We start from the raw sequence: 13528 nt of genomic DNA, 5'->3' as shown, positions 1-13528 counted from the left end.
CCTTCTCTGTATTGGACCATCCAGGTCTATGATTGGAGGAGGATTTCTCTCTCTTGGAGGTAGTGGGGGCCTGGTGGTCTGGTGCACCTTTAAGTCGCGCTTCAGCCTTTGAATCTCAGCCTCGTGAGCCTTGATTCTCTCCTGCACTTCTTGGGGATTCATCCCTGGGGTGCTCCTAGGACGCGGGTTACCATCAGGCATCGGCTCTTTACCAGCACACCTCCTTCTTGGGGCCACATCATCATTCAAAGATTCAGAGTCTCTCTCAGTATAAGGACCAGAAAATTCTTGATCCTCAGGGATAAGAGCCAAACCACGTATATATTGGGGCATCTACCCTTGTGCTTCACTCTGATTGGGATATCTACTCCAACCTTGGGGTAAAAGGGCATCCCATAAGGGGGGTTAGTGGTCACAACTGTTGAATACTCATACCCAACGGGTCAAGAATTCACAGGTATATGTAGCTGTTGAAGTTGGGAATTCGTCCCTTGAGTAGTCGGGGGAATCATCCCTTGTGGTTGAGGTTCAGTTTCCCCTACCTGGGCTCCTCCTTGGGTGGTGACATAGGTTAAATGCAGAGGTATCTCCACCATTGACAAAATCATTTGGTTCATCCCCGCTGGTGTTCCTCCTTCAGGGGCACTGTTTCCTCTCCGTGTTCACGCCATGGTTATTGTTGTGCTTTCCCACAGATGACGCCAAATGTTATGGATAAAAAACTAAGGTATATTAATTGTTGTACTTACTACTAGGGTTCGTGAGCATCAAGGCTCGATTTGACTGCTCTTGTGTCTCGTGACTCGATCTGCCTTAATAAGATGCCTACGTACCTTGCTGATTGCTAATGATCAAGTCAAAAAATGTAGTTTTGATTGGTGGAGGTGAGACCCCTTATATAGATATTGAAAGTCCTTTAATTGGACTAGATCTAGGAGACTTGGTGGGTAAGTCTCAGAATTATATTGGACATTGGAGTCCTAAAAGGTAGGAAGTTGATTCCTTATCCTATGAGGTTCCTTGGAGGCCAATCTTCAAGGAATTATATTCCTATCTGGACTTAATTTATCAGCTGATTTATCCCTTATCAATTATACAAAATTAATTAATATTCAGGATTTTGGGCCCTTTTTTAATGGACCTAGCTGTCATCCCAATTATGATATAATTAATGCGATATTAATTACGTAATCAGGGTTTATTTTATTCCCTATCAAAGCTTATTGGCAGTGGAACCATTTCCAGTTTGTAAATCCTTCTTGGAAGGTAAAATGACTAATATGCCTTTCAAGGCAAAGGGTAATAGAGCCAAAGAAGTGTTAGAATTGATTCACACTAATTTGTGTGGACCCATCAATATCCTAGTAAGAGGTGGTCATGAGTATTTCATCACATTCATTGACGATTATTCTAGAAATGGGTACGTTTATTTGTTATACTGTAAGTCTGAGTGTTTTGAGAAGTTCAAAGAGTACAAAGCTAAAACGGAGAAGTGACTTCGTAAAAGTATCAAGTCACTACGGTCTGGTGGTGAATACTTTCTTGGAGAATTTAGGGAATATTTATCAGAGAACGTGATAGAATCCTATTTAACTGCACCGGGCACACCCCAGCAGAATGGTGTAGCAGAGAGAAGGAACCAGACTCTTTTAGAGAGTGTTAGATCGATGATTAGTTATTCGGATTTACCCAAGTCATTTTGGGGACATGCCTTAGAAACAACAACTTATCTTCTGAAACTAGTACCTTCTAAATCGGTTCCTAAAACCCCTTTAGAATTGTGGACCGGGGACAAACCGATTCTAAGACATATTCGGATATGGGATTGTCTATCATATATGCTGAACAGGAACGCGACTAAGTTAGAATCTCGTACATAAGTAAGGCTATTTGTAGGCTACCCCATGGGAATGAAAGGTTATTTATTTTATAGTTTGAAGAATCGGGATGTCAATGTAAGCACCAATTCTAGATTCTTAGAGCAAGACTATATAATGAATCACAAACCCATTAGTAGTATCATTTTAGAGGAACTAGTTGGAGGGACAGATAATACCCAGAAGCCGATAGTACAAGTAGAACAACCACAACAAAATGCACAACATGTCACTATTACCGCACCAGTGCCTCGACGTAGTGGGAGGGTTGTTCGTCAGCCTAATAGATTCATATTTTTGGGAGAGTCTTCAGACTTGGTCTCTGGTGAACATGATGATGATCCCTGGATATACGAAGATGCACTGCAAGACAAAGATGCAGATCTTTGGCAAAAGGCAATAGAATCTGAGATGGAATCGATGTACTATAATCACTACTGGGAGCTCGTGAAACCACCCAAAGGTGTAAAACCCATTGAATGTAAGTGGATCTACAAGAAAAAGAGGGGATCAGATAAAAAGGTGAAAGCCTAGAAAACAAGACTTGTTGTGAAAGGGTATACTCAGAAAGAAGGTATCGATTATGAGGAAACCTTTTCGCCAGTGGTCATGCTTAAGTCAATCTGCATTCTTTTATCCATAGCAGCTCATCTCGATTATGAGATTTGGCAAATGTATGTCAAGATAACTTTCCTTAATGGAAGTCTTGAAGAAACCATCTATATGCAACAACCTGAGGGATTTATTAAGGAAGGTCAAGAGCATCTTATATATAAGCTTAAGAAGTCTATTTATAGACTTAAACAAGATTCTAGGTATTGGAACTTTCATTTTGATCATGCAGCCCAGTCGTATGGGTCTGATCAAAGTTTAAGCGAAGCATACATGTATAAGAAATGTGAGGGAAATGCAGTGGTTTTTCTAGTGCTATATGTTGATGACATTTTGCTCATTGGAAACAATGTTAAGATGTTGTCTTCTATAAAGGCATGGTTGTTCAAACAATTTGAAATGAAGGACTTAGGTGAAGCGGCATACATCCTTGGGATTAAAGTAAAAAGGGATCGCAAGAAAAAGATGTTGGATTTATCTCAGGAGCCCTACATAGATGATGTATTAGCTTGTTTTAACATGCATGAATCCAAGAAGGGTAATTTACCTTTTAGACATGGAGTTTTTCTATCAAAGATTCAGTGTCCTTCGAGACCTAAGGAGATAAAGAACATGAAAGCAGTTCCTTATGCTTCAGCATGTGGAAGCCTAATATATGCTATGTTATGTACGAGGCCTGATTTTTTTTTTGTCGTGGGCATGGTTAGAAGATACCAGTCTAACCCAGGATAGGAACATTGAAGTGCAGTAAAAATAATACTCAAGTACTTGCGAAGGACTAAAGAGTATATATTAGTTTATAGGTCCTCAGATTTGTTGCCTCTGGGATATACCGATTCAGATTTTCAGACAGATAGGGATAAGAGAAAGTCCACCTCGAGATTTGTTTTTACTTTGGTAGGTGGAGCCATAATATGGAGAAGTATGAAGCAGAAATGCATTGAAGACTCAACCATGGAAGCCGAATATGTGGCAGCCAGTGAGGCAGCCAAAGAGGCTATATGGTTCCGAAACTTCATGCTGGATTTGGATGTAGTTCCTAATTTTCCACGGCAAATCACGATTTATTGTGATAATACTGGTGCTGTGGCAAATACCAAGGAGCCACGGGCCCTTAAGTAAGCGAAACACATAGAGCATAAGTATCACCTCATACAACAGTTCGTTAAGCGAAGAGATATTATTGTGGCTGATATAACGTCAAAGGATAACCGGGAAGATCCTTTCACGAAGAGCTTACCAACTAAGACTTTTCAGGAGCACGTGGAAGCGATAGGAGTCAGAAACTTGGTCACATAGTTATATAGTTGGTGGTGGATTGATTGTAATAAACACTGATATACTAAAAGAATAACTTAAGTATAAGTGGGAGATTGAAAGGGTATATACTGAACTATTTATTTGAAGTACAATAATTTTTTGAGAATCTTTAATGCGTATTCTCAAATTTTCTGTATATTATATATTGTAGATAATCTAGTATCAAATGGGATAGTAGAAGATTAGATTGTCAGACTCCTGATATAATATAGTAAAGGTTCGCATTCTAAGTGGTGTTAGACAAATCACTGGAACGACTGAAGTATTATTTAGAAATAGTTTATCTTGACTATTGAATAATACTTGTGTATATTGAAAGAGATCAAAATAGTAGATTAGTTCTTTTATTCTGACAATAAAGAAGAACCAAGATTCTACGATATTATTATTGCTTAGGTTCTTAATCCGAATATAGTGATTGACACTTGTATCTAATGCACATGCCTTGATTCATACATTAAGTGATTATTTTAAATTATGAATTTATGTATTGGGAAATGACATTATATACAGACTGGGATATTGACTATAGAAGGAAACCGTGTCCAAAGAATAGTTTCGGGTGATAATGTCCTCTTGAAAGCTCATAAAGATAATTATGCTTTAGTCCTGCAGGCAAATTTGTTCTTGCATAATTATAAGGTTGAGTGGATGATCAAGGATAAAAGATATTGATTAAATTGATCATCAAAAATTAATTTAATTGATGGACATGCAATATCTTAAATATGGGGAATTTAATAAGCAAATAATATGGGAGCCAATTAAATAACTAATTTGCGGAATTAGGAAATGTAGTGCAAATATTAATTCTTTAGTGGATTGAATTAATATTTAAGGATATTGGGCTTGGCACGAAATTTCATTGGGAGGCCCAACCTAATTATCCACGATCCCTACTATAGCCTATAAATATTCTAAATGTCCTGAAGCTAAAGCTAGCGTATGCGTGCGAGAACACAGAAAATAAAATCCTAGGGTTTGAGAGAGGCAAACATTTTTCTCAAGGAGCCAGCTAGGGTTTTGGATTTTCAGAGCTTTCTAGAGAGGTAAACCTTGGGAGATCGAAGCCCACACTTCGTCTAAGGAGAATCGAGGAATACAGTAGAAGATGTGGATTTGGATCGCTTGCGCCGTATCGATTAAGGTTAACATTCTGTTCAAACTCTCCATAGTAATTCATATCGTAAAACGCAGGGCCGATGTCCGTATTGCCCCAACAAGTTGTTACTTGTTTATTAAGATTAAGTATTATTAATGGAAATGGAACTCGTGACAACCCGGATCCCCGACCCCGGATTGGGGGGGGGGGTGTTACACCTCCTCAGTAGCTGCTACCATGATAATATGGATATGGAACATTTCTATGCTCATCTTTTCAACAGTTTCCTTATATTGACTTTCATTTAAATCAATGGTAGTAAGAGTCGGTACCCGTGTTTTTGGTGAGGATGACTCTCCTTGCTCCAAGGTCATAAGTGCATAGTTTCCTACTTCCTCATCATCATCATTGTCTGAATCATCCCAACTCTTTCCCTCTGCAATATAAGCTTTTCCCTGTTTCTTTCTTAGAAGAGATTCATACTTTGCCTCTAGTTCAAGATAATCCTTTTCTTTCTTCACCTTTTTAGGCTTCCTGTATTCTGTAGCAAATTGACCCAATTCATCACAATTGAAGCATCTGATATTTGACATGTCTACAGATCATATTTTGTAGCCATTTTTGCTTCCAGAATTAAATTGTGTCTTTCCCTTCCAATTGTTGTCCTTGTTGGATCACTGTCCCTTGTTTCTAAAGAATTTTGGCTTCTTTACTCTAATGTTAGAGAATTTCCTTGCTTAGTAAGCCATTGTTAGGACGAAAACACGCGCTAAAATTCACGCAAGTATACGCGTTCGCAAGTAATATAGAATTCTTTCTCGTTCATTCCCACAAAGACTCTTTTGGTTAAATTAAGATTTATGCACTTATGCAACAATGATATGGCTATTGTTCAATGCTAAGACGAATTACAATTGAGATATTTTATAACTAAGAATTAACTAACATGCAAATAACTTAGAGATTAAAAGGGTTGAATTACATACATGAGACAAACATGGGTTTTTAACTTCATTAAATACTTCATTCAAAGTTATTGTTCTTAACCTTAGCATGCAATGGTGATGACAACTAATCAGATAACACGAAACTAGTAATCGCCAACTTTTGTTGCACGAATACCCTACTACCAGACATCCACAAAAGAGATAGAAGCCGAATAGACAACAAGTATGTTGAGACCCTATATGTCTATAGAATTTGACAATAACATAAAGGTTTAATGAACAAGTTATCTATCGTGATTACATAGGGCAAGTAAGATGGTTAAAATTACCTATGAATCATGCATAATAAATACTTGAACCTATGCTAGCATGGAAAGTTCTAAATCTCTATATTCAATGTCGCTTCAATAGAGATTAACACGCTATCTTATATGTTCACGACGCACATAAGATGAATAAGCACAACCAATACTAGGATATCATACAATCACCACACACTAAGATATTAAAACAAATTAACTATTGAAATCCATAAGTAAATTCGTTAGAACCCCACAATAACGATTAGTTCATAACCGAACTCATCATCATCATGGGTTCCAAAGAAAGCATGATAATAAATAAGGTCTTTATAAACTGAATAAAATCACAAAGTACGTAAACAAGAGTAATAGGTTCAACAAATAAGAAAATGAGCATCTAAGAATACAACTCAATCAAAGAATCACAAGTAAAAACAAGATCTTCTTCTCCTTCGTCGAATTTGTGCTATTAGGTCTTCTTCTTGTCTTCTCCTTAGGCTCTGTTCTGAAAAACATCTTCAAAGAGTCATTATATAGCAGCCCAAATCATCCAGAGACCCAGCAAATCAATCTTCTATTTAAATCAGGAATTCTGGAAAATGACCTGGCGTGGCCGCCCTGGGATCCGGCGCGGCCGCGCTGAATATGGCACGACCGCTCCCAAGTGTAGCGCGACCGCGCTGAGCTACTGGAAATATTTATGTATTTATTTATTTCTTGTCTTCTCTTGTTGGTTTCTTTGCGCAAACAACCAAGGCTTCATCCTCACACTCTTTCAAGCATATATAATGTAATTTCCAGCCTGCTTCCAATTAAGCCCTGAAATGCAAAAATACTACAAAATACATCAAATACACAAATAACTTGAGTACAAAATACCAATTCGAGCCTTTACAAAGCGTTATAAGTGGATATAAATGCCACTTAACACACCCCCAAACTTGAATCGATGCTTGTCTTCAAGCATAACAGACTCAAAAATAAGAAATAGAAATGCATGAATGCAACTAACATGAATGCAATGATCCCCTAAGAATAACTAAACCAATCAATAAGCAACATCTCAATGAATGCAATTATTCGCAAAAGTTCAATTAAATCCCATAAATCAACTCAAAATCTAGAAACGTGCGTATGTCCAATTGCTTAACAAATATACTCTTGATACTAGATCAATAATCATAACTCACCACTCATCAAGGCAATCACAAGGTTATAAACAGTATAAATGATAAACTCAAAATGACTGACAACACTTCAATTTTATTGGATTTATACACGGATCCATGCTTTGATTGCTAACACATAACCAACACATATATGCTTATTTGCTCGTGCAATGAGTGAGGTCCACAAAAGACTTAATAATACCCATGTAGCGAGCGTTAGGTTAGTGGATCCCAGACTATAAAAGCCTTAGGTCACTAGGCACAAAGTCCCCTAAAACTTAATAACTCGAGTATTAAAGAGCCCACTCGTGATCAATTATCCATATCACATATTTTTTCTTTTTTTTCATTTTTTTTCTCTTTTTTCTCTTTTTCTTTTTTTTTCAATTTCTGAGCGAGTGTGTTTCGCTCCATCTCGCTCATCCCTAGACTACTCATATAAATATGAGCCGGCTACTAGTCATTTGACGCCTAGCCACAACTAGCATTAAAATCCTATGTTTTTCTCCAATTTTTAAAAATCCATGTTATTTCACCACTAAGAGAATATCATTCATTCTAGACATAAACATGTGATTAAACCTCGCAAAACCAACAAACCATGATCATGATCTAGCACTCAAGCAACCTATAAGACTTAGTGAAAAAATTTCTTTGCTTCTAACATGCAACTCAATTCATTAGGACTAAACATTCCTAAATACGACATCACTACACTCGCATCAATATCACAAATCAATCCGAAAATTTACCTTAAGGGATCATGTTATAATGCAAATGCAACTATATGTAACATACTAACATGATAACAAATATGCAAAACAAAAAAAACAAAAACAATAAAAAATATGACAAATATGCAAACTATATGAACTAAACTATCATAAACATGCATTTATATGGACTCACACACAAATATTCCTTAAACTATCACCCCCAAACTTAAAATTTTTCTGTCCCCAATGAAGGTAACGGTAAGGATCAGACATACCTACTCGAAGAAGAATCATCATCACCCTCTTCGGGTGGAGTGTCAGGAGGCGGGTACACAGCATCCTCACCAAAAACTAGCCACTGAATGTCAACTCCTGTGGCCCTAAAAGCTATCCCCAACACAAGGGTGAGATCATGTGCACACCTACTATGCGACTCATACATCGCATCCATCCGCCTCGATAAACGCCTATACTGCGCTGAACCCAAACCAGCACTATCCTCATCCTCATGTTGCTGCTGTGAAGAACTAGGATCACCAAGATGATGCCTCCATGCTGCTCTGCGTGCCTGAGAAGAACCACCAGCATATGATCAGCTGGATGTCCACCCGGCAAGTGATCATAGGTGTACCTGAGCCCCTTCTCATCCGCCTTTCCACAAAACCACTCCTGCATGCTCAAGAGCGTGGAACTGTCAATGGGGGTGCTCGGTAACTGAAGCTACTCGTGTATGGGCCAATGAACTCCGACTGCTACACAAAGCTTCGTCATAATCGACGCATAGGGAATAGACCCCGTAGTGCTCCCACGTAAAAACCTCAAGATACCCTGATGAATCAAAGAACCGAGATCCACATAATCTCCCTGTAAGATCCCCCACAATAACCTCACACGCTCCACAGTTACATCATGCACATGAGATGAAGGCATAATATTTGCACAAATAAAAGTGTTCCAAGCACGTGCAAACCTGTTCATGCATAAAGTGGGGAAGTTGGCATAGTCGATCGATCCCCTCTTGAAATTCCAATGTGTCTTCAGGACACACAACGTAGCCACAATAAGATCCAAATCAAAATCATCCCCCGTCTTAGCATTCCAATCCTCCTGAGTCGGATGTCTCTTAGGCTGGTTAATCACCCTGCGAATTGCCTCCGGGGTGTAGTCCACTGTGAACCCCCGCACCACCGAATACCCATTCTTCTCTGCCTTCGCGTTCGCATAAAACTCGCAAAAAACACTCATAGGAACCTCTATAGGTGCCTCACAAAAAGAAACCCAACCCATCTCCAGAATCATCTCAAGAAGCTTACCACCCTGCGAATTGCCTCCGGGGTGTAGTCTACTGTGAACCCCCGCACCACCGAATACCCATTCTTCTCTGCCTTCGCGTTCGCATAAAACTCGCAAAAAACACTCATAGGAACCTCTATAGGTGCCTCACAAAAAGAAACCCAACCCATCTCCAGAATCATCTCAAGAAGCTTACCATCATTCTCCGAGGGTAGAAATCCCCTCTCATTTGCTATCAGCTTCGACTACAGCCTAGTATACTCCGCTTCAGTCTCCGGAGTCGGAAATCGAGGCCTCGAACCACCAATACTCGAAGAATCGGTAGTGGCAGGGGCAGTGCTGCTGATGTTTTGGCAACGGACTCTCTTGGGTGCCATTGAGATTGATAAATTGAGAAAAGAAAAGTGTGTAAGAGATTTTAGGGTTTGAGAGTGAAAAATGTGGTGAAGAATGGATGTGTATAAGTGTATGTATATATAGGGAATAGGAATTAGAAGTGGGATATAATTGTGATTGGAATATGGAATGAGTGGGAGTAATGGGGTGATTGGAGAGTAAAATTCGGGTATAAAGGGAAAGATTGAAACTTGTGTTGAAATCATTTTATGTTTTTGAATTTTCGGCCTTTTTTGGGGTCCAGGGGGTCAGCGCGGCCGCCCCGCCAGGCAGCGCGGGCGCGCCGTGCTTTTGTTGTTGCAGCGGGGTCGCCCCGCTCCCTGGCGAGGGCACACCATGCTACTATTGTTTCAGCGCGGACGCCCCGCTTCCTGGCGCGGGCGCGCCGTGCTACTGGGAAAAACACCGATTTTTTTATTTTTTTATTTTTTATGTTTTCTTCAATTTTTCTTCCTCCGTTCTGCTTCTCTTACCTACTAATGTACAATAAGCTTGGGTTGCCTCCCAAGAATTGCTTGGTTTACATTTTTAGCGTGACGTAGATTTCCGAGATTAAGTTGCCAACAAAATGGCACTAACCACTTCACGGTTTGCCGTATCCCTATAGTAATACTTCAAACGCTGTCCATTTACCTTAAATGCTTGGCCTCGATCATTCTCAAAAATCTCCACCGCTCCATGTGGAAACACAGTTTTAACAACAAACGGCCCTGACCAACTCGACTTCAATTTCCTAGGAAAAAGATAGAGACAAGTGTTGAACAAAAGAACTTGTTGCCCTGGCACAAATGATTTGAGCACTAGACCCCTATCGTGCTACCTCTTGACTTTCTCCTTATACATTTTGTTGTTTACATATGCTTGAAGTCGAAACTCGTCGAGTTCATTCAATTGAAGCATCCTTTTCTTACCAGCTGTAGTCAGATCAAGGTTCAGTTTCTTCAAAGCCCAATATGCCTTATGCTCTAGCTCTACAGGAAAATGACATCCTTTAACATAAACCAAATGAAATGATGACATGCCTAGTGGAGTCTTGAATGCTGTTCGATATGCCCAAACAGCTTCATCCAACTTCAAAGACCAATCCTTTCTCGATGGACATACAACTTTCTCTAGAATGCACTTGATTTCTCTGTCAGATACCTCAGCTTGACCATTAGTCTGAGGATGGTAGGCTGTAGTAATGTGATGATTCAAATTATATCTCTGCATCATAGCAGTGAACTTGTAATTGCAGAAATGCGATCCCTCGACACTGATTATGACCCTTGGAGACCCAAATTTTGTGAATATCTGCTTGCGAAGAAAATTGAGCACTACCTTCGCATCATTTGTCGGTAAAGCTTTAACTTCCACCCATTTCGACACATAATCGACCGCCAACAAGATATACTGATTATTAGAAGATGAGACAAATGGCCCCATGAAGTCAATTCCCCAAACATCGAAGACTTCAACCTCGAGAAGCACATTAAGAGGCATCTCATCCCTCTTTGACATATTACCAACACGCTGGCATTGATCACACTTTAAAACGAACTGATGTGCATCCATAAACAATGTAGGCCAGAAGAATCCTGCTTGAAGGATACGAGCTGCTGTCTTTTCTTAGTGGCCTCCATAAATAGCGAAATGGCAGTCTCGCAAGCTTCCCCCATTTCGCTTTACAGAATACATCTCCTGATGATTTGGTCAGCTCCTTGCCGAAACAAAAATGGCTCATCCCACATGTACCACTTCACTTCATGAAGAAACTTCTTCCTTTGAGCATTATTCAAGTCTGGAGGCATAACATTTCTCACAAGGTAGTTCACAATGTCTGCGAACCACGGTTCTTCTGCTTGTACCCTAAACAACTGCTCATCGGGAAAAGACTCAATTATCAATGATTTATCCTGTAAAGCTGAACCTGGATCTTATAAACGAGAGAGATGATCAACAACTTGATTCTCAGTACCTTTTCTATCCTCGATCTCCAACTTAAACTCCTGAAGTAAAAGAACCCATCGAATCAATCTAGGATTCAAGTCCTTCTTTGAGATGAGATAGCGAATAGCAGTGTGATCAGTGAAAACTATCAACTTCGTCCCAAGAAAATAAGATTAAAACTTCTCAAAACCGTAGACAATGGCTAAGAGTTCTTTCTCAATAGTAGTGTAGTTCAGTTGAGCACCATTGAGGGTCTTACTAGCATAGTAGACCACATAAAATATATTGTTCTTCCTTTGTCCAAGAACTGCTCCAACTGCATAATCACTTGCATCGCACATTATATCAAATGGTTCATTCCAATCAGGTGCAGTTATGACTGGTGCCATGATCAAACTCTTCTTTAAGCTCTCAAAAGCAGCTAGGCACTCGTCATCAAACTTGAAAGGGACATCTTTCTCTAGTATATTACATACCGGCTTCGAGATTTTAGAGAAGTCCTTGATGAAACGCCGATAAAAACCCGCATGACCAATAAAGCTATGAATTCCCCTAACAGAAATTGGCGGGGGAAGGTTTTCAATGACCCTCACCTTGGGTTTGTCCACCTCAAGACCTTTACTAGAGAATTTGTGCCCAAGAATGATGCCCTGTCGCACCATAAAATGACATTTCTCCCAATTCAGAACCAGATTGGTCTCAACGCACCTTTTCAGCACTAGGCCAAGATTGTGCAAGCATTCATCATAAGAAGTTCCAAAGACAGAGAAGTTATCCATGAACACTTCTACATTATTTCCAATCATATCAGAGAAGATAGCCATCATGCATATCTGAAATGTGGCTGGTGCACCACATAACCCAAAAGAAACTCTTCTGAAGGCAAAAGTACCGAAAGGACAAGTGAAAGTAGTCTTTTCTTGAACTTTTGGAGCAATGTAAATCTGATTATAACCCGAATAGCCATCCAGAAGACAGTAGTACTCATGCTCAGCCAATATTTCAAGCATCTGATCAATAAAAGGAAGAGGGAAGTGGTCTTTTTTTGTGTCTTTGTTCAGCTTTCTGTAATCCATGAAAACTCTCCACCCTGTGACTGTTCAAGTAGGAATGAGCTCATTCTTTTCATTAGCAAACACGATGATGCCTCCTTTCTTGGGCACACACTGAACAGGGCTCACCCAAGAACTGTCATAAATGGGATAAATGATATCTGCATCTAGCCACTTAAGAATTTTCTTCTTCACAACCTCTTTCATGATCGAATTTAGCCTTCTCTGTTGCTCAACAGTCGGCTTGCTTCCTTCCTCTAGCAGAATTTTGTGCATGCAATAAAAAGGGCTGATTCCCTTGATATCTGCTACACTCCATCCAATTGCCGATTTGAACTCTCTCAGAATTCTCAAGAGCTTTTCCTCATCGCTACCTGAAAGGTCAGATGCAATAATAACAGGCAAAGTAGATGCATTACCTAAAAATCCATACCTCAAATGTTCAGGCAAAAGTTTAAGCTCGAGTGTAGGATTCATCTCTTCCAATCCAAGAGATTCAAAAGGCATTTCTAGTCTTCGCTTCCAAGGAGAAGCATTCAAATATTGTAACTGTTGTGAATATGTTGTGTACCTGATGATCACTTAAATAAAACATCTAAGTAGATTTTACTTAGTGAAATAATGTAGCACTCGACGGATAAGAATTATAGTCCCGACGGATAACTCATTATAGTCCCGACGGATGATTAACTTATTATCCATCGAGTGAGTAGCTTATGTAATAATAAGTTTGTAGCACAGTGATGTATGCACCTTTATATAAAATCTGTAGTAGCATATAAGTCATGTTAATTTTAACTAGATATGCAGAAT

This window comes from Apium graveolens, chromosome 7 (assembly GCF_009905375.1).
Source record: "Apium graveolens cultivar Ventura chromosome 7, ASM990537v1, whole genome shotgun sequence".
Lineage (NCBI taxonomy): Eukaryota > Viridiplantae > Streptophyta > Magnoliopsida > Apiales > Apiaceae > Apium > Apium graveolens.
This window is presented reverse-complemented; position numbering follows the sequence as displayed.